This window comes from Mauremys reevesii, linkage group 3, assembly GCF_016161935.1.
Source record: "Mauremys reevesii isolate NIE-2019 linkage group 3, ASM1616193v1, whole genome shotgun sequence".
Classification (NCBI taxonomy): domain Eukaryota; kingdom Metazoa; phylum Chordata; order Testudines; family Geoemydidae; genus Mauremys; species Mauremys reevesii.
The window spans coordinates 160,146,367-160,165,636 of record NC_052625.1 but is presented as its reverse complement, the minus strand read 5'-3'; the positions used below and the strand labels follow the sequence as shown (position 1 = coordinate 160,165,636).

The 19,270-nt window shown below is 41.2% G+C and overlaps 1 long non-coding RNA gene across 1 annotated transcript; it reads left to right on the top strand.

Annotated features, from left to right (window-relative positions):
* Positions 1-286: 286 nt before the first annotated feature.
* On the top strand, positions 287-17,852 carry LOC120401510. The gene is made up of 3 exons (XR_005596496.1): positions 287-405; positions 17,391-17,479; positions 17,773-17,852. It is a non-coding gene; the product is annotated as an uncharacterized LOC120401510 (long non-coding RNA).
* Positions 17,853-19,270: the final 1,418 nt, after the last annotated feature.

The following is a 19,270-nucleotide window of genomic DNA, read 5'->3' as shown; positions in this document are numbered from 1 at the left end:
GGGAATTTAAAACCCATTCTCCATAGGGCTCCTGTTCTCTCCTGCATATTTTGAGTGTTCATTTTGATCTGTAAATCCCTGTGACAGAGTGCTAGTGTAGCACCCTGGTCACTTAAGCAACTGTGTAACAGAGAGGATTATAGATTTAACTGGGGGTAATCAACTTATTATGGTGGAGATTTTTGACACTGGGGGGCAATGATTGGGTTAATGAGGTAACTAACTCAGTAAGGCAAGATATATAACTGCCAAGACCAGGAAATAAGCAGGGAGCTCAGAGAATAAAGTGGGGGTAGTACAGAGACAATTGCATGGAAGCCTTTGCCTAACATATGCCTGTACTATATTCAGCAATGCTGTGAATTTAAAGATACACATGGGAAAAAGAAATGGACTGTATATACTGTGAGCAAGAGACCACCCAAATGGGCCAGGTAACGCAGCACACCAGGTAGCTGAGGGAGTGCCCTGTGAAAATCACTATGTGGTTTCAGACATAGCTCTCTTCTTGTGCACTGCCTCAGCAACTGATCAGCTGAGTTGTTGTAGCTAACATTCAAAAGGTGAGCCTGCAAATCTGGAACTCACTCCCCTGCCAGTGCATCAAATTCCCTGTTATTTTTGTGGTTGGTGATGGTTGTTTGCTCTGGTTGCTCTTAGAGATTGGAGTGTCTTTGTGTTTTAGGTACGGTACAAACACAGTGACACATCCTGTCCCAAAGAGATCAGTCTATTTAGATTACAATCTAAATAAACAAGACAGACAATGTAGGAGAGAGAAGAGTGGGGCAGAGAGGTGAAGTGACTTTTAGGCCTCATTTACAGTAGAAATTATTTGCTGGTATAGCTATATCAGTAAACCCTCTGAGTGGAGATGCAGCTTGTGACAATTTGGAATCTGTCTGTACAACTTTTGAACTGAAACTCTATGTATCTGTCAGGCTGCAAATTCCATGTTGAATGTGTAGTTTTTTGCCTTCTCTGTTGTTTGTTTGCCTCTATGATGGGCTGATAATAGAAGTTAGAAGAATTGGTTTAGCTGGGGGAGGAAGGTGAGAATGTTGCCTTGGCAACAAAGACACCTGGTAGGCTTTGGTGCTCATGTTGAGAAACTGGCCAGAGGTGTCACCTGACAAAGGGGGCTGAAAGTTTTTAAAGGACAGAAGCTGAACTGCTCAGGGGCTATTTTCCTCCAGTCCATAAGGGAAAAGCACGTTGCAGCCTGTGAGTCATTTGATGAAGCAGAAGAACTTGGGGTAACCCAAGGGACTTTGATCCCAGCCCCAAGAACATTCTGGAGTGGTGAGGATACTGAGGCAAGGGTACACATTTAGTGTTTAGTGTTGTGCTTTGTGTCAAAGTATAAAAGAGCATTAATGTGTTAGGGCTTCTCTACACTTAAAATACTACAGTGGCACAGCTGTAGCACTTTGGGGTAGATACTACTTATATTGATGGGAGGGGTTCTCCCATTGGCATAGGTAGTCCACCTCCCTGAGAGACCATAGCTCTCAATGGAAGAATTCTTCTGTCGATCTTAGCTATCTATTTGAAGACGTAGGTCAGTTTAACTACACTACCTGGGGTGTGGATTTTTCACATCCCTGAGTGAATTAGTTATGCTGACCTAATTGCCTGGTATAGGCCAGGCCTTAGATTCTGTGCAAAGTATATGTTAACTGCTTCACAACTACTGTGTACCCCTGAAAGAGTTAAACTGTAACCAGAAGCTTCACACCTTTGGGGTGGAGTTCACAGAGAGGCTGTGTTTAAGTATATGGGAGTCTGAAGGGTCACCCAGAGGCACTAGGCAGCTGGACAGCAGGAGCCAGCTCTCAGGATGGGTGCTAGACAGCAGGTCTATTGGAGCAGTGGCTGTAACCTTAAAACCCCCCCAGGAATTCAGAGCAGCTAAAACTTGGGTCCCCCTCATAGCAGTCCTAGTGACTGGCTAGAAAGCATCACTTCCTAAGCTCTGTGATGCAGCTTATACCAGCAAAAGACTGCTTTTGCCTCTGTAGTTTATACGGTTTCCCCAAACAAAATAAGCTGTACTGACAGAATCACTTTTTTGCTGGTGTAACTGTATCTATGCTGGGCCTTTTTCTGGTGTAGAAATGTTGTGGGAAATTGCACCCCTAACCAACATTACCATGCAAGCAGAAGTTCCAGTATAGAATTGGCCACACATTCATCAGTTTTAAGGCTAGACAAGATCTTTATCATCTAGTCTGACCTATTTAATGCAGACCATAGAATTTCACCCAATGGTTCCTGCATCAAACCCAGAATTGTTGAAGGTCACACAGCAACTCAGCGGCAGAGCGGGAAATAGACTCCCCAGTCCAGTGCCCTAGCTGCATACCATATAAATCTCATCTATTCTTTCATGCTTCTCTCTGGGGACAAAGGAAGTGAGTATTAGCTCCACCTTTTTCCCATACTTACTCTATATTGGGAAGAGAGGATATTTAGTTAATGTTAGTGAGTTGTGTGATTTAAATTTTGCAAATGCACCTAGAGATTATTGGCTTAACTTATTTAAGGGTTTGTCTACATGAACATTTAGTCTGCAGCAAGTTGGAGTGTAAACCTACCCCATGCTAGCCCACTGCACACTAACTGACCATGGGGTCGCTACTGATGCATTTCCTTAGTAAGCTTTGATCTACCCCTTTTGACATAGGACTAGATTAAAGCACACTAAGGAACTGTGAATGCATGCCAGCAGGGTCCCATGGACAGTTAGTGCACAGCAGGTTAGTGTGGGGTAGATTTACACTCCAGATTGTTGTAAATTAAATGTTTGTGTAGACAAAAACTAAAATAAAAAATAAATATGTTCAGGCAGACTTGAGGAGATTATATAAGAAAGTTAATTAATATTTAATGTTGGAATGAAAAAACAAGGTTATATCAGAGCTTTGCAATTCAATGATTTTACAGTTCTTTCAAGAAATGTACAACATGGGGAAGGGTTATCAAGCCGGAAACATTTGAAACTTTCTTTGATGAACACTTGCAAAATTCATAAGGGTTTTTTGTCCTTTGGTGAGGTTTTATGGATAATTTGAAAACTTTAAATGCATGTGCATGTCAGTAATTTATTCTGCGTAGATTGTCATTTAATTGAATTGTAGCTAGCATAGTTGTTGCGACTACACCCTCAGGACCCTTTGGAAATGAGAAAAGAATGCTTCAGATTGTTTCTTCTTGATTAGGAAAAAAAAGGTGAGAGCTCTCTAGAAATTCTCAAATGCTGAATCCTTTTGCTGACTGCACCAAGTATCTGTGTGTAATGGATAGGCACTGATTAGAAGTTTATTAGATATGCTGAAACACTGCAGCTAAATACCTTGCAATGTGTCAGCTACCTGAATGGCGTGCATCTAATGGAAGATAAAACATTTTGTCATTGTGAAAAATTATGTTTGCAAGTTCACAAAGAAGTTAAATGCTTTCAGTCTGTAGTTGAGATATTTTTATGAAACTGCAAAATAAATCATAGGAAGAAGAGAGATAAATTTCACTGTTCTGTTCTATGTAGCTTCTTCTACCACACTCATTACTGTCTGAACACCTTCCAGTAGTGCATTAAGCAGTGTGACTATACATCTGTCACATTTGTTCTCTCATCATCTCCCAAAGGGGAGAAGGACATGCAATGGAGAGTCTTGTTTTGGTAGGGTTTGGACAGGGGTTGTTTTATTTTTATATATATATATATATATATATATATATATATATATATATAAACCAGGTGTAGGCAACCTATGGCACTTGTGCCGAAGGTGGCATGCAAGCTGATTTTTCAGTGGCACTCACACTGTCCTGGTCCTGGCCACTGGTCTGGGGGGCTCTGCATTTTAATTTAATTTGAAATGAAGCTTCTTAAACATTTTAAAAACCTTATTTACTTTACATAACAATAGTTTAGTTATATATTATAGACATATAGAAAAAGACCTTTGAAAAATTGTCATGTATTACTGGCACGCGAACCCTAAATTAGAGTGAATAAATGAAGACTCGGCACACCACTGCTGAAAGGTTGCCCACCCCTGATATACACACTGTGTTGCTATATGTTTGTTTGTTAGAGCAGGCAAGGTCAAAGATCTGTGCCTTGCACTTAGCACAGAAAATGGTGAGGTTTGTGATACCCCTTAGTTCCCATGGGAGTTCATTCTACAACTTGTACAGCCCCCAGGGACAGTTCCATGTCCTGCACAGGTGAGCTTTACCCTAATTGTTGAGAATTCCGTTGTGCCAGAGGAGATAAGCTGTCAATCACAGTCTTGCTCCAGGAGCTTCAGATGGTCTTTTATATATCCTAGGCCCATGCCATGGAGTGCTTATGTGATCAGGGTCTGAATTAGCTCTCTCCTGACATCTAGTGACGCCCTCAGGAAAAAGACTTCAGGAGCAGACTGTTTGCCTGGAGATGCCTGGTCTGCCTAGGTGTGCAACAAGATGGAGTAGGTGGCACAGAACTGTGCTTAGCAGGAGCTCATTGAGGGGGTCACCCTAAACTGAACCTCTCTTGCTAAGCAGAGGGTAAGGATGCCAAATCCCAGTGAAGATGAGAGTGGGTAGGGACAGGTGTTCCTACCTGGTGGCGTGGACTGTGCCTAATGAGTGCTAGACACTATTTGACCTGCCCCTCTCCAGAGTCCTTGTTTCTAGTTGGTGATTCCTAGAACTGTCCTCACTGCTGAGCAAGTCTAGGGGCTAAGCCGTAGAACATGTGTGGGAACAGTGAAAGACAACACAGAAACAGATTTCTCCTGGAAAGTGGCAAGTTATTCCTTGATAAGGCTTATGAATATTCATGAGTTTGGCTAAAAAGATTTTACTTAGGCCGTGTCTACAATACAGGGTTTGTCAGTATAACTTCTGTGACTCAGGTGGGAATAAGCTACCCTCACCACTGAGCGACATAAGTTACACCAACTTAGGTGTCAGCGTGGACAGTGGAAGAGCTTCTCCCACCAACATACCTATCTTCTCTCATAAAGTTGGTTTTATTATGTCAACAGGAGAGCTCTCTTCCATCAGCATAGAACGTCTTCACCAGACACACTGCAGCGGCGCTTCTAGTGTAGAATTTCCCTGAGATCGTAAGTGCTTCTGGGCAGGGACCATCTTACAGTTAAGTGTTTGTAAATAGCCAACCACAATGGAGAGGTCCTAGATGATACTGCAATACAAACCATGTGTAATACTGAAAAGCAGTATCAAGTGCCAAATGGGGGTCCTTGTGCACTTTGCTGAGGTGAGTGCAAAGAGAAGGCTGGGCTCCTGCAGACCTTGAAAAGTACAAAGGAGTTGAGGGTTCCTCTGTACTTGTAACGTGCCAGAGGGAGAACTACATCTGATGTATCTTAAGAGCTGAGGAAGCTGCAAAGCACCTTTGGCAGGTGTGGTGCTGTCATAAAGAAACAGATCAGGGTTAAGGTCTCTTTTACCTGTAAAGGGTTAACAAGCTCAGTAACCTGATGAACACCTGACCAGAGGACCAATCAAGGGACAAGATAATTAAAAATCTCTGTGGAGGGAAGTCTTTGTCTGTGTTTCTTTGTTTGGAGTTAATCTCTGTGGAGGGAAGTCTTTGTCTGTGTTTCTTTGTTTGGAGTTAGTCTCTTTTTGGATTTAAGAGAGGCCAGTCATATCCTTCAAGTTCTCCAAGTTTCCTGAAATAGTCTCTTCTATTCAATATAGTGAGTATTAGTTAAAAAGGCGGATTAGTCTTTTTGAGTTGCTTTCTGTATTTGCAATTGTGTGTTTGCTGGAAAAATTCTTTATTTCTGTTTGCTGTTAATGATTATTCTGAGGAGGAGGGAGGGGGAAGTCTCTCCAGGTTTATAAGTCAGACCCTGTGATATTTTTCCATCCTGGTATTACAGAGATAGTGTACTTTCTTTCTTTTAATAAAATCTTTTCCTTTTAGAACTTGATTGATTTCTTCCCTTGTTTGGATTTTCAGGGGAAGGGGAGGGGGGAAAGTGAATCTCTCTTTCGTTTGATTCAAGGAATTTGAATCCAAGTATCTCTCCTAAGCACTAGGAGAGGGGAGGGGGGAAATGGTTTGTTTCCCTTTGTGTTGAGATTCAAGTTTGAATCTGTGTTCCCCAGGGAGAGTTTTGGGGGAACAGGGAGTGTGTCAGACACTTAAAACTGACTGGTGGCAGCGAGAACCAGATCTAAACTAGGATTTTAGTTTAGAGGAGTCCATGCAGGTCCCCATCTTGTGAACGCTAAAGTTCAAAGTGGGGAATAAACCTATGACAGGTGCTCCTAAAATTTTCAAGAGCATTGCTTTTTCCTGTAGTGCTCTTGCAATGTGCAGGTGATGCGCTCCACGTTGAGGACCCTCCCAAGGGAAAGTGGAGGGAAATACTAAGCAGGCCATTGCTAAGGAATGTGCAGCTCACATTAGCAGTCCCTGCAATTTGGGGAACAAAGTGACTATTCACTCCTACAAGTCACTGGGGAGTAAAATGTCAAAAAGGAGGGCAGAGAGGAGGCAGGACCATGGCCCCTCAGCTGTCTAAACTGGCTAATGCAGCAGGGTCAATGCATGGTGGGGAGCAATCCGAATGGGTGGAGTAGAATACGCTTCGCCATTAACATGGAAAAGGACTAGAAGAGCATATCTATCTCTAAGGCAAAATCTACACTAAAGTTCTTTGTCTGTGTAGCTATACTGGTATGCTATACCAGCAAATAGCTCCTAGTGTGGATGTGTAACCCACAAGCTTTATATTGTAGCATTTAACATTGTTCTTCAGGAAAGGAGACTTGGATCTTAACTGGATTCTCTGCACACATGGGTAACTCAGTAAGACCCAGAAACTTCCAGAACAGGATGTGGTAGCTACATGGCATCTCCAGTAGCTGTTTCTGAAGCTATATAGGACATTTTCATTGTGGGCAGCCCATCTGATAGGTCATCCCTAGTCATACTCTGACAGCTGAGTGAATCAGAGAGCAAGGCAGATGGGTAGGGGAGTTAAAACAGCCCTTGGAGTCTGAAGTTTGGACTCAGTGGCAAATTTATGAGGACCAGGAGATGTCTGCTGTGACGGCTGAGTCCCAATCCCTGTACGGCATTGAATACAGGTCAGTATTCTGCCAGCTGTATTTCTAGGGAGGCCCTCCATTAAGATCATGTTTAGTCCACCTTGGTGTAGTTTATGGACCTAGAGGGAGAGCTGGGGGGAAACACTGGTGACCCCGTAGAGGCTGCAGGGCCTGTGGAATTTACATTCAGAGATCAGCTAACTGCTCTAAACTGGGATTCTGCCTCTGTTAGAGAGAGTGGAACAGCACTTAATGAGGGGAGGGTTTGTAAATTCTCTCCTGACGTAGCTGGACTTATGGGGAGAAGATGGCACCCTACTGGATGAGAGCTTTGTGGAGATCCAGGAAATGGATATTTTATATGCTGATCCCAATCCCTGTACTACTTTGGATACAGGCTGCAGATTTCTCTTTCAACAGCAGCTAAGAGGACCATTTAGTAACCCAAGGGCAGGAAAGCTGCTAGCTGTGGAGATCTCCAGACTTTTTTTTTTTTTTTTTGCTGATAGGGTTCCCAAGTGTTTGAAAGGACCAAGATGCTGCTCTAGCTCTGAACAGTCCAGGTGACGCACACTGCATACTACGTTCACACTGTAATGTCTGAGAAATCATCTCTCAGAAAAGCTCAGAGGAGAATGTGTTTTGATGTGTGTGCTAAAATATAGAAAAGGTTATGTTGAAACCTTATATTTGAATGTTTATAAGAGAAACAAAAGGGAGGAAATCTGCATAAGGAACCCATAAACTTACTGTCTAATCGTTCTTGTTTAAAAGTCACTCATAGAATGCTACATAGTATTTACGTTTTATACTATTTAAATGTTTGTATGTGTTAAATGTTTGTTTAACTAAGAAAGTGTATGGTACTCTCTCTTTTGAAGTTGACTGAGAACTATTAACATCCATGTATTAGGGTTTTACATATAATAGCCCTAAGGTTTTAATTCTGTGTAATGCTTTCTGAAAAGTCCTGGAAAGACAAAACTCTGGTGTGTGCTTCAGCAAAAAGTTAAGCTGAAGTGCAACCAGGAAGGGGAGTGTAATAGTATAGTATAGAATAGTACCCTGCCCTTCTCCATCCCCCTCCTCACTCCCACCCCCACCTCATTACAGATGCAGCTTATACTGCCAAAGCTTCGTTTTTGCCGGCAAACCTTATTCCAAACCCCTCTTTTCCCCCTGAATGAAATAAGCTATAGCGACAAAATTGCAGTTTGGCCAGTATAACTGTGCCTACACTAGAGGCTTTTGCTAGCACGGTTATGTCAGTCACAAATCATGCCTTGCCCCTGACATAGCTATGACAGAAAAAGTAGTGTTGACCTAGCCTAATGCACTTTTTTTTTTTAATTGTAATTCTACTCCTGAGGTGGTGTGGCTCTGCACCGGCCCTCGTCACAGCAGTGGCTTAAAAGCCAAAATCCATACCATAAAACACAAGGGTACCAAAATCTGCCCTCATGCACTGCGATGGGGTTACATGAGAGTATTTGATCCACCGTATCTGACACTAAATGCTAACCATCTAAGTTAGATAAATCTAATGCACTGAATAACACTCCAGATGCAGTTAAGTGCTGTGATGCTGGGCCCAATCCAATTCACAATGGTGTAACTCCACTAAAATAAAGTGGATTTGCACTGGTATAAAATGGACACAAGTAAGACCATACTCAAGTTCTGCTATTGAGGAAATCAATGTAGGGGAAGTGTTGCAAAAACTTATGATATTGTAGAGGGAGTTTGAAATGGGTGGTGTTCCTTGTACAGATGAAAGATGTTTTTCCAAGCATGAAAGAGGGCAGAAAGCTGAGAGAAGAGTGCACTGTACTAGAAATTATTCTTTAGTCATCAGTTCATTAAATGATCTAAAGTCTTTCCAACTCTAATTTCTATAATTTTATTATTCACATAGCAAATTAAACGCAGTGTGTTTAGTCTAATGGAACAGGATTCATTGTTTTTTCTTTCACTTACATCTTTAAAAAACATCATTAAAAAACCGACAGTGCAATGCTATGGTGCAGAATTTTAATGCACAAAATCAAGGAAATTAAAGTTATGGTAACTCAGCCTCATTTCACACACACATTACAATATATACACAAAGGGGGCTGAGTTATGGTTGCTCTGAGGACCTTACTTTTGCATTTCCTGAGTCTTATACATTTATATCATCTGGGAGGAAGAATTTAATCAAAAAATGTGAATGATAATTGGGAATCATTTAAGAACACCTTACTAGATGGTCAAAAAACTGCAATCAAGAAGGAAGGCCATACTGGTTGAAAACCTACCTGGTTTAGAGGGGAAGTAAAGGCAGCTATATTCATTATATATATATATATATAAAAAACAATTGGAAGAAAGGGGAAATTGATATAAATTAGAATATCATTTGAATATAAATTATAAATCAGGTATTGTAGAAAATTGATAAGGGAAGCAAAGGGACATAAGACCTCTGTGGCCAACAGAGTTAAGAACAATAAGGAATTTAACTATAGTAGGAACAAAAAGAATCCTGACAATGATATTGGTCCATGACTAAATGGAAAGGTTGGTGTGACATTGCACTCTATATGATTTTATGAAAATATGCCAATGAGTGTGAATATAATGTAACTGGAATATGCTTCATGTAAAAAGTCTTTTGTAACATATCATTGCAAAGCTTATAATCTACTGAGTGTGGTCATCCAATTTGTATAAATGTATCATTCTTGTATCTGAAACTAGAAATATGAAATATAACTGAGGTCCTATTGTAATTATGCAAAGTGTGGGCCATTAATGGTGGCTTGGAATCTTGATGGCTTCCATTAACCAGGACAAATGGTTGGCTCTGTTTACTTGTAAGTCTTCCTGTATACGTGTATGCTGGCAAGTGAGTAATGAAGTCTTAGTGACATGTGATCATGTCACCTGAACTGGAATCCATCTTTAACCTGGTGCTTTTCCATTTAGAAGCAGGGGTGGGAACCCAGAGAGGGACAAAGGATTCCTGCCTTGTGCAAAAGATATATAAGGGGGTGGAACAGAATAAAGGGATCCAGTCATGAGAAATCCCTTATCTGCCACCTGAGCTGGAACAAGGACTGTACCAGGGGAAAGGATTGGGCCCAGACTAGAAAGGAGCCTAGTCTGTGAAAGAAGTTCATTGGAACATCTCTGAGGGTGATATATCTGTATTCAGTTTCCTACTGTATTAGGCTTAGACTTGCGTGTTTTTTCTTTTATTTTGCTTGGTAATTTACTTTGTTCTGTCTTTTATTACTTGGAACCACTTAAATCCCACTTTATATTTAATAAAATCATTTTTGATTATTAATTAACCCAGAGCAAGTAATTAATTCCTGGGGGAGCGAACAGCTGTTCAGAGCTCTCTATCAGTGTTGCAGAGGACGGACAATTTGAGTTTACGCTGTGTAAGCTTTATTCAGAGTAAAACAGATTTATTTGAGGTTTGGATCTCATTGGGAACTGAGTGTCTGGGTGCTAGAGACAGGAACACTTTCAGTTAGTCTGCAGTTTTGGGGGGACATGGTTCAGACCTGGGTCTGTGTTTGCAGCAGGCTAGCGTGTCTGGTTCAACAAGGCAGGGTACTGAAGTCCCAAGTTGCCAGGGAAAATGGGCTCAGAGGTAGTCTCAGCAAAGCAGGTGGCAGTCCCAAGGGGGTCTCTGTGACCAAACCCATCACAGGTAGAAATAACAGTAGTAATGCAGAAAAGGCAGAAGTATTCAATAAAATATTTCTGTTCTGTATTTGGGGGAAAAGAAGATATTTCATCATATAGTGATAACTACTCTTTGCATTCTACTAGTGTCTGTGGAGGATGTTAAACAGCAGCTACTAAAGGTAGACATTTTTTAAATCAACAGGTCCAACTAACTTGAATTCTAGTGTAATAAAAGGCCTGCACCACACATGATCCACAGCCATCTTGTGTATGGACTTAGCATAACCCACAACCATCTTGTATGCTCAGACACCTTAAGTTGGAAACAAACTATATAGTCAGGAAAATTTGGCCTTGGCTTGAAAATCCAGCTGCAGCATTTTTAACAAGGATAGATACAGTAAAAGTAGATTAATAGAAATGGACGGGAGTATGGACAACTAATGCTGTGTACAAAATATAAGGTTTTGCTGTTGCTAGGGAAATTGTTTAACCCCTTTAGGGTTACTTTAAGAAATTAGTTAGAGAGTGTATTCCACCAACAAGTCATAAACATAAGCAGACCTTGAGTTGTTTTTAACAAACTTTGAAAAACAAAAGATATGAGTAGGCAGATCCTAGCCTTGTGAACCCCTGTATAGTGATATATTAAGTAGAATGATTGGTTACTATTTTTGCATAGCTACGATTTACATGAAATAATTCATTAAGGCATAGATAAGAGAAATTCTCATTTTAACTATATCATGAAGGTGAGATGAGAACCTATCTCCAAGACACAACTCGAGATAAGCGCTGCCAGAACTCTTATGCCCTGCACAACTATGCCATGCAGCAGTCAGAGTCCCAGATGTTATGATCTGGATTGGCCATTAGGAGAAGTCCGTCTGCTTTACTGGGAATTATGAGCATTGGATGCTTGGTGTGTGTATTCTGTTAATCAGTTGCTAATAAATATAGATTAAGGGTATTACTGTGTAAAGGCTCTTTCACTGAGAAAAGATCATGTGAACTTGCAGAGGCCTACACATCGAGCCTACAGCCAAATAGAGGTGGATGTCCTAAATTGTGCAAGTAACATTAGAGTTTCAAAACAGAGGGTTAAGGGGTGATTTCATTACAGTCTATAAGTACCTACGGAGGGAACAAATATTTAATAATGGGCTCTTCAGCCTAACAGAGAAAGGTGTAACAGGACCAATAGCTGGAAGTTGAAGCTAGACAAATTCAGACTGGAAATAAGGAGTACTCTAAATGGTGAGAGTATTTGACCTTTGGAACAATTTACCAAGGAATTCTAGTGGATTTTCCATCACTGACTTTTTTTTAATCAGATTGGATGTTTTTCTAAAAGCTACATTCTAGGAATTATTATGGGGAAGTTCTACAGTCTGTTTTATAGATTTCAGACTGTATGAGCACAATGGTCCCTTCTTGCCTTGGAATCTATGAATAAATTCTCAACCATAATGTCAATTCACCAAGGGTTTTCTGACACTGAATACAGAGAAATTCATAAGATCTGCATCTGTATAATAACAAGTGAATGCAAGGATTTTTAAAAAATAAAGCAGAATCCACCTCAGTCACCATCCATAGTACATATACTGCTGTACACTAGAGTGAGGAATGACTAGAAATTAATTTATCTAAAACCCTGAATCATGATAAAAGTGTACTCACTCATTAAGTGCAGAGTTAGCAGAGCAGCACTCAAAAAAGAGAGGACAAGAAAGCATGCTATCTAAAGAGGATTTTAAAGTTATTTTTATATGAATTGATTGCAACAGGGATAATTGATTATCATGATATTAATTAAAAGCTACAGTTTCTGATTAGTATCATAGAAGACACAAAAAATACCAGAAAGTCACATTCCTGAATGAAAAATTGCATTCTTAAGGTCTTCTTTCATATGGCATTAGAAAAGCAACAGGTTGGGATTATAATTGAATTTTGAGATTAGAAAGCCATTCTAGATGGCTAGATGATCCCCCTTCTACCACTGTAAGCATGAATGGGGCAGTTGTCCATGACCTGTTGCATGGTTTATACTTCACCACAGTCACAATTTGGTGATTCTTTGATTTTCCGTTTGTGGAGGAGATAGCTACACCTTCCATGTGTTTTCTGAACACAGTTGAGTGCAATCTACTGCCTACAGGGAAGGCAGAATCCCAGGACTTCTTTCATTGGATCTTCAATCAGGTTTTTATTGGGGACATCTCCAGCTGCCCACAATTCGAGCCAACAAGCACTGCCATCCTTTCCGTTGGCATATAGCATTGCTGTGTGTATCCTAGGTTTGAGTTGGGAGAATGGCAGTGAATTCAGGTCTTGGTGTATTGGCAGGTCCAGAGTGGCTAGGATCTTGTTGTACTCCTAGACCACAGCAGCCTCTCACCTGATGTGGCTGGCACAATGCCCACCAAAACTGGAAGCCACATTATTGGTGTTGATTTTATAGAATCATAGAATCATAGGACTGGAAGGGACCTTGAGAGGTCATCTAGTCTAGTCCCCTTCACTCATGGCAGGACTATTATCTAGACCATCCCTGTCTGGTGTCTGTCTAACCTGCTCTTAAAAATCTCTAATGATTGAGATTCCACAACCTCCCTAGGCAATTTATTCCAATGCTTAACCACCCTGACAGTTAGGAAGTTTTTCCTAATATCCAACCTAAACCTTCCTTGCTGCAATTTAAGCCCATTGTTTCTTGTCCTATCCTCAGAGAGGAATCCCTGCATGGCATACAGATGCCTTTCCATATCTAATTAAAGGACAAGAAGAATACAGACAGACTCAGTTTAATTATCCAAAGTGAAATTTGGCAAAGAAACTGGGACTTTCAGCCCATCTCACCCAAAATATATCATGGGGTAATTGATGGCCAAAAGTGTCACAATCTTAATTTCTAATTCAAAAGATGGCTTCTCCAACAGCATTGCGCTTCCTACCAGTAGGCTAAGATACTGGTCCAGTATGACTCAGAGTGAAGAATGCTACCTACTGAATCATCAGTACCACTTTCTGCAGCAATAAAAAGCTCCTTTGAGCTCCCAAGCCAGTATTAATTAGTTTGTGAGATCTGATAGGGTCACAGTACAAGGCAATAGGGCTTCTGCTTTTATGAGCCTGATTTCCATGAACTAGTCTTCTGCTTCACATGCATTACTGCATTCACATTTGCACCCTATATTTGTGCATGCAGTTACTGCAACCCGGCACGCAAATCAGGCATTTTGGTACATGCATTTGGGGCTAACTACCAAATTATCTGCACAAATAACTACAATCATAGTGACTATACACACAAAATAGTTGTGCAATTGCATGTGCACAACCATGCAGTCACCCCAGACTTCAACTTTCAGTCCATCTTATGTCCTTATGAGTTACTAATCCATCAAAGAATTGATAGAAAAGCAAAAAGCCTATTTTGGAAAGGTTGCTGAGTTATGGAAAAAAATAGTCAAAAGTTTAACTTGAAAAGCATCTTTTGCTGACTTGCAACAGTATCACTAATAACTATAGGCATATGAGTAGAAATGCAAAATTATTCATGTTAGTATGTTTAGGAGATAATATATATATATATATTATCTCCTAGGAGGAATGCTTTTAAGAGATCAGAGTTGAAAAGGACTGTCTCTCTATATAGACACTCTGAGTGTCATAAAGGTCCTGTCAGCAGTTTCCATAGTGTCACCATATCTTCCTGTGGCATCCATCTTTTATGAGATCTGTTAAGGGGACAGCAATAGTGGCAAACCCAGTACAAAATGCTAGTATTACCTAGCTAATCCCATGAATTCTTGCACTGGTGTTTTTGTCAACAGGGTAGGGTAGGGCAGCTCATCAAAGCATGGACCTTGTCCACCAAGGGTCGCAGCTGGCCACCTGCTACTGTATACCCTAGGTATGTAGCTTCCCCATTTCACTGAATTGGCTGACAACCCTGTGTCTGTGAGGGATTGAAGTACTGCCACTGCCTATATCAGGCGGTCTCCCTAACTCTGGTACTGAAGTGTACAGGGAGAAAAAGCTGTTTTTTTTTCTCTGTAGCTTGGTGGAAGGGGGATTTGCCAGTATCCTTTGTATGGTTAAGGTTACATATATACACCCTTAGCTATTCCAGGAACTCATCCACCCTTGGCATGGGGTAGGCATTGAATTTAGATATATCATTGAATTTTCACAGATTGATAAAGAAATGCATAGTCCCATTTGGCTTAGGAACCAATACAATGGGGCCTTTCTACTTGTTGTAGGACATCTCCGCCATTCCCCGGTCTAACATTGCTTGAAGTTATTGATGGACAATGTCCAACATTTTCTGGGGAAGGGGACGAGGTTTCTCCCTCACCCCCCCCCCCATCCTGGAGCCATTTAATATTATGAGAGATCAAATAGGTCTTCCCTGGAGCAGACAAGAACACTGATGGGAATGTTGTTGTATTTGTGCTCTGTGATTGAGTCATAAGTTTCCCCCCATGTTTACAGGCTTTGAGGGTTTTTCCCTTCTTGGCTGCTGGTCCTAATTCAGGTTCAGGGAAGGGAGCAGAGGCAGGGCAGGGCAGGGATTGATGGAAAAACCCTCCCTGGCCTTCCAGGCCTTTAGAAGCTGTACATGATAAATTTGGGTTTTTCTTTTTTCTGGAAGCCAGACTTCATCATTGACAAGCTTTGCCTTTCTAACCACTTTGAAGGGCCCTTGCCAGTGGGCTAACAGTTTGGATTCAGAGCTGGGTAGCAGTAATAGTATCTGGTCACCTGGCTTAAAGTCACATATGTGAACTCCATGGTTCTGCAATGTTTGTTTGTGTTGGGACTGCAGGAGGTTTTCTCAGGAAAATACCCGCTGGAAGACTGAGGGACTTTCCAAATGGCAAATAATAGGAGCAGGAGTAGTTGGTCCCAATGTTCAGGATCTGCAATCACAAATTTGCTTAACGTTTCTTTTAAAGTTTCATTAGAATATTCCTAGAATCATAGAATGTTCTACCAGGCTTTCTGTTTGCAGATGGTAGACCGATGTTTGCAACGTCTTGACTTTCAGTAGGTTGCATAGTTCTTTCATCAATTGGGACATGATAGAGCCTTGATCCATCAGGATTTCTTTAGGGACTCCTATGCTAGATACAGTTTCATGAGCTCAGTTGCTGTGGTGACTGCATTTGTTAATCATAGCGAAATGGCCTCATGGTACTTAGTGGCGTAATCTAGGATGATCAAGATGTGCTGAAATCCAGGAGCACTCTTTTCAAGAGACCCACCAAATCTATTCCTGTCCTTTCAAAGGTACATCCACAAGGGGAAGAGGGTGTCTTGGAGATGCCCCTGAGGTCTGTCAACTGACAGTCTGAGCAGGATCCACAGTAGTTGCTCTCATCTTCATGGATGCCAGACCAAAAAAATTAAGGGGGGGGGGCACGATTCAATCAAGGGTTTCCTCCCTCTGTAGGTATCCAGAACATGGTATTTCATGGGCTAGTCTCATCATCTCATGCCTATATATGGCAGAGACCAGCAGTTGGGACCTGACTTTGCACATCTGTTTGTCTCTCTCAATGTGGTATATCTGCTCACCCTGGAGTTTGAAATGAGGCCACTGATTCATTAGCTGGTGTTCCAGAGTTTCACCATTATCCACAGAGAGCTGATCAAAGGCACAACTAAGTGTGGGGTCAGTCTGCTGTTCCCATACAAAGTCAGTGTTCCAGGTGAGAATGTCAGCCCCCAGGTCATTGGTTCCTATAAGGTCATCAAGACCTGGGGAGGTGAGTAGCGGGGTCTCATGCCTGAGGGACCTTCTCCTGGGTTAGATTGCTCACCTAACCCAACCAATTCACCATGGCTGGTCTTTGTCTCCAACTAACAAGAGGGACTGATGTTCTCACAGGGCAGTCTTGGTTAGAGTTTCTTGAAAATATTGCCAATCGCTTCATATTATAACCTGTTATGTCAAGACAGGGTCTAATCTGATGAGACAACTTGCTGTAGGGTCTCCACCATTAGTTGTATATTTCATGTTTGGTAGGGTATATTTCACATCTCCATGTATACACTGGAACATGACCAGCTCCCCAGCCTCACCTTATTGTCTGACTGATTGTTCCTGCACCAGTGTCTGCCAATAGCTGGAGTCTATTAGGACATTGACCCTTTTCCCATTGGTTCATATGGGTCTCATTTGCTTGACAGGCCCCTTCTTCTGAGCTTGAACCTTGGCTATCCATTTTTGGCCATAATTACATTCTATATAGGGACAATCTTGGCAGAAGTGTCCCAGCTGCCCACATGAAAGGCATATCTGTGGGACTGCAGAGGCACCAGGTTCTGCTTAATGGTTTTGCAACTGGGAAGACACACAAAATTCCAGTGACATTGCCAACACCCAGAACATTTCAATGAATTCCTCTTTTCCAACCAGAAGATGTTTCATTTGAAATTTTTCAACCAGCCCTAGTCACCAGTGATATAAACATGCAGGAGCCCAGTGTGTAGTCATGATCCAGCAGACCCTTCCTGAGACTGAGGGAAGAAAAAATATTTTGTATGTAACCCAAGAGCCTATTACTGAATGCTGATGTTTGACCCTCACCCTTTCTCCCTTCTGGCAGGTGCCGAGAGCCATGTGCTAAGTGCCAAGATATTTAGGGCCATATTCTCAACTGGGATAAATCAACATGGATCACTGAAGTCAACAGAGGTATATTGACTTACACCATTTGAAAGTGTGGGTCTTTTTTTTTTTCAAAACTGTGCCAGAGCTCTGCTGATCAGTGAAACCAGCAGCACAGTATCTCTTTGAGTGATGTGAGGGAAGGAAGGTATATTTGGGAGCAGACATCATGGGCTGGTCCTCTAACCACTGATTACAGGTCTGAGTGTATACTTTGTCAGCTGTAGCAATAGACATAATAAGATTATATGTTAGCATGTCAAGTTAGAGAAATTTAACTGAGTGGTTGGTTAATCACTAGCTAACTGTGATTTCAGCAGAGGAGGAGGAAGGGTCCTCATGGATTCCAGCTGAAGATTTCTACAGGCAAGTGCAGGGAAGATGTTGCTTTTGACTCAAGAGACTGTATAGATTTGGTAGTCAAAGACTAACTGAGACTCTGAGTTCTCAAAAGCTTAGGTTGAGTTCACCTGAGTTTCTTCTCACTATTTCTGTGTGGACTTACCTGTTTCGATTTAATTTGTGTTTATTTATTTATATTTGTTTGTGAAGATAATGTATGTGGATTATAAAGTAGCCATGTTATATTGTAAAAATTAAATTAGTATTTATTATATTTCTTTATCAGAAGCTTTTCTAAAGTTGATACTTAAGAATTAAGTTTGTTTCTTTGTTCTTTTGGACTTGATTGCAGGGATGTTGACCATGTGCATTCCTTGCTGAAAATCCTCAATGATTGAACTCTGGGTCTCCAGGTGCTTTTCTGTGTGAGTTGGGTTATTTTTAGGCTCTGGAGAAGGGCAATGCAGTAAACCCTAGCCCACCCAAAGGTTACATGAGCAGGGCAAGATGTACATTTTAGATAGGCCACATAACCCTCTTTAGCTTCACATACATTGTGGTTTTCAAAAGTTTTCTTAATTAAAATTTTATCCTGAGCTGGAAAATTAATTGTTAGCAGCATTTTAGACAATGAAACTTAAGTTCAACTTTGTCTAGACCAGTGGTGGGAAACCTGCAACCCATGGGCCACACGCAGCCCATCAGGTTAATCCACTGGCAGGCCACCACAGAGTGTGTTTACATTTACACAGCTGCCTGCAGCTCCCAGTGGCCGCAATTCACCATTCCCAGACAACAGGAGCTGTGGGAAGCAGCAACCAGCAAATGTAAACAAACTGTCTGGTGGCCTGCCAGTGGATTACCCTGATGGGCCGCAAGTTGCCCACCACTGGTCTAGACAGACACTGGGTTGACATGTTCTTGAACTTGCCAAAATGTGCCATTTTCCTTAACTTTATCTGCTGCTAAAAGATTCCCTCATATCCTTACAGTAGAACCTCAGTGTTACGAACACCACGGTTACGAACTGACCAGTCAGCCACACATCTCATTTGGAACTGGAAGTACACAATCAGGCAGCAGCAGAGACCAAAAAAAAGGGGGTGGGGGAGCAAAATACAGTACAGTACTGTGTTAAACTTAAACTAATAAAAAAATGGAAAGAAGCATTCTTCTTCTGCACAGTAAAGTTTCAAAGCTGTATTAAGTCCATGTACAGCTGTAAACTTTTGAAAGAACAACCATAACGTTTTGTTCAGAGGTTATGAATATTTCAGAGTTATGAACAACCTCCATCCACAACATATTCATAACGCTGAGGTTCTACTGTACTTTATTTAGAACTATTATTATTGTTTCTATAATGTGTTTGATAGAGCTTGCTGAAACTCAGTGATTTATCATGTAATACATGAAAGCTTAAAGGTGAATCTTAGTGTGAATCTCCATTGATTTAACATATAGCACAGAAAAGCT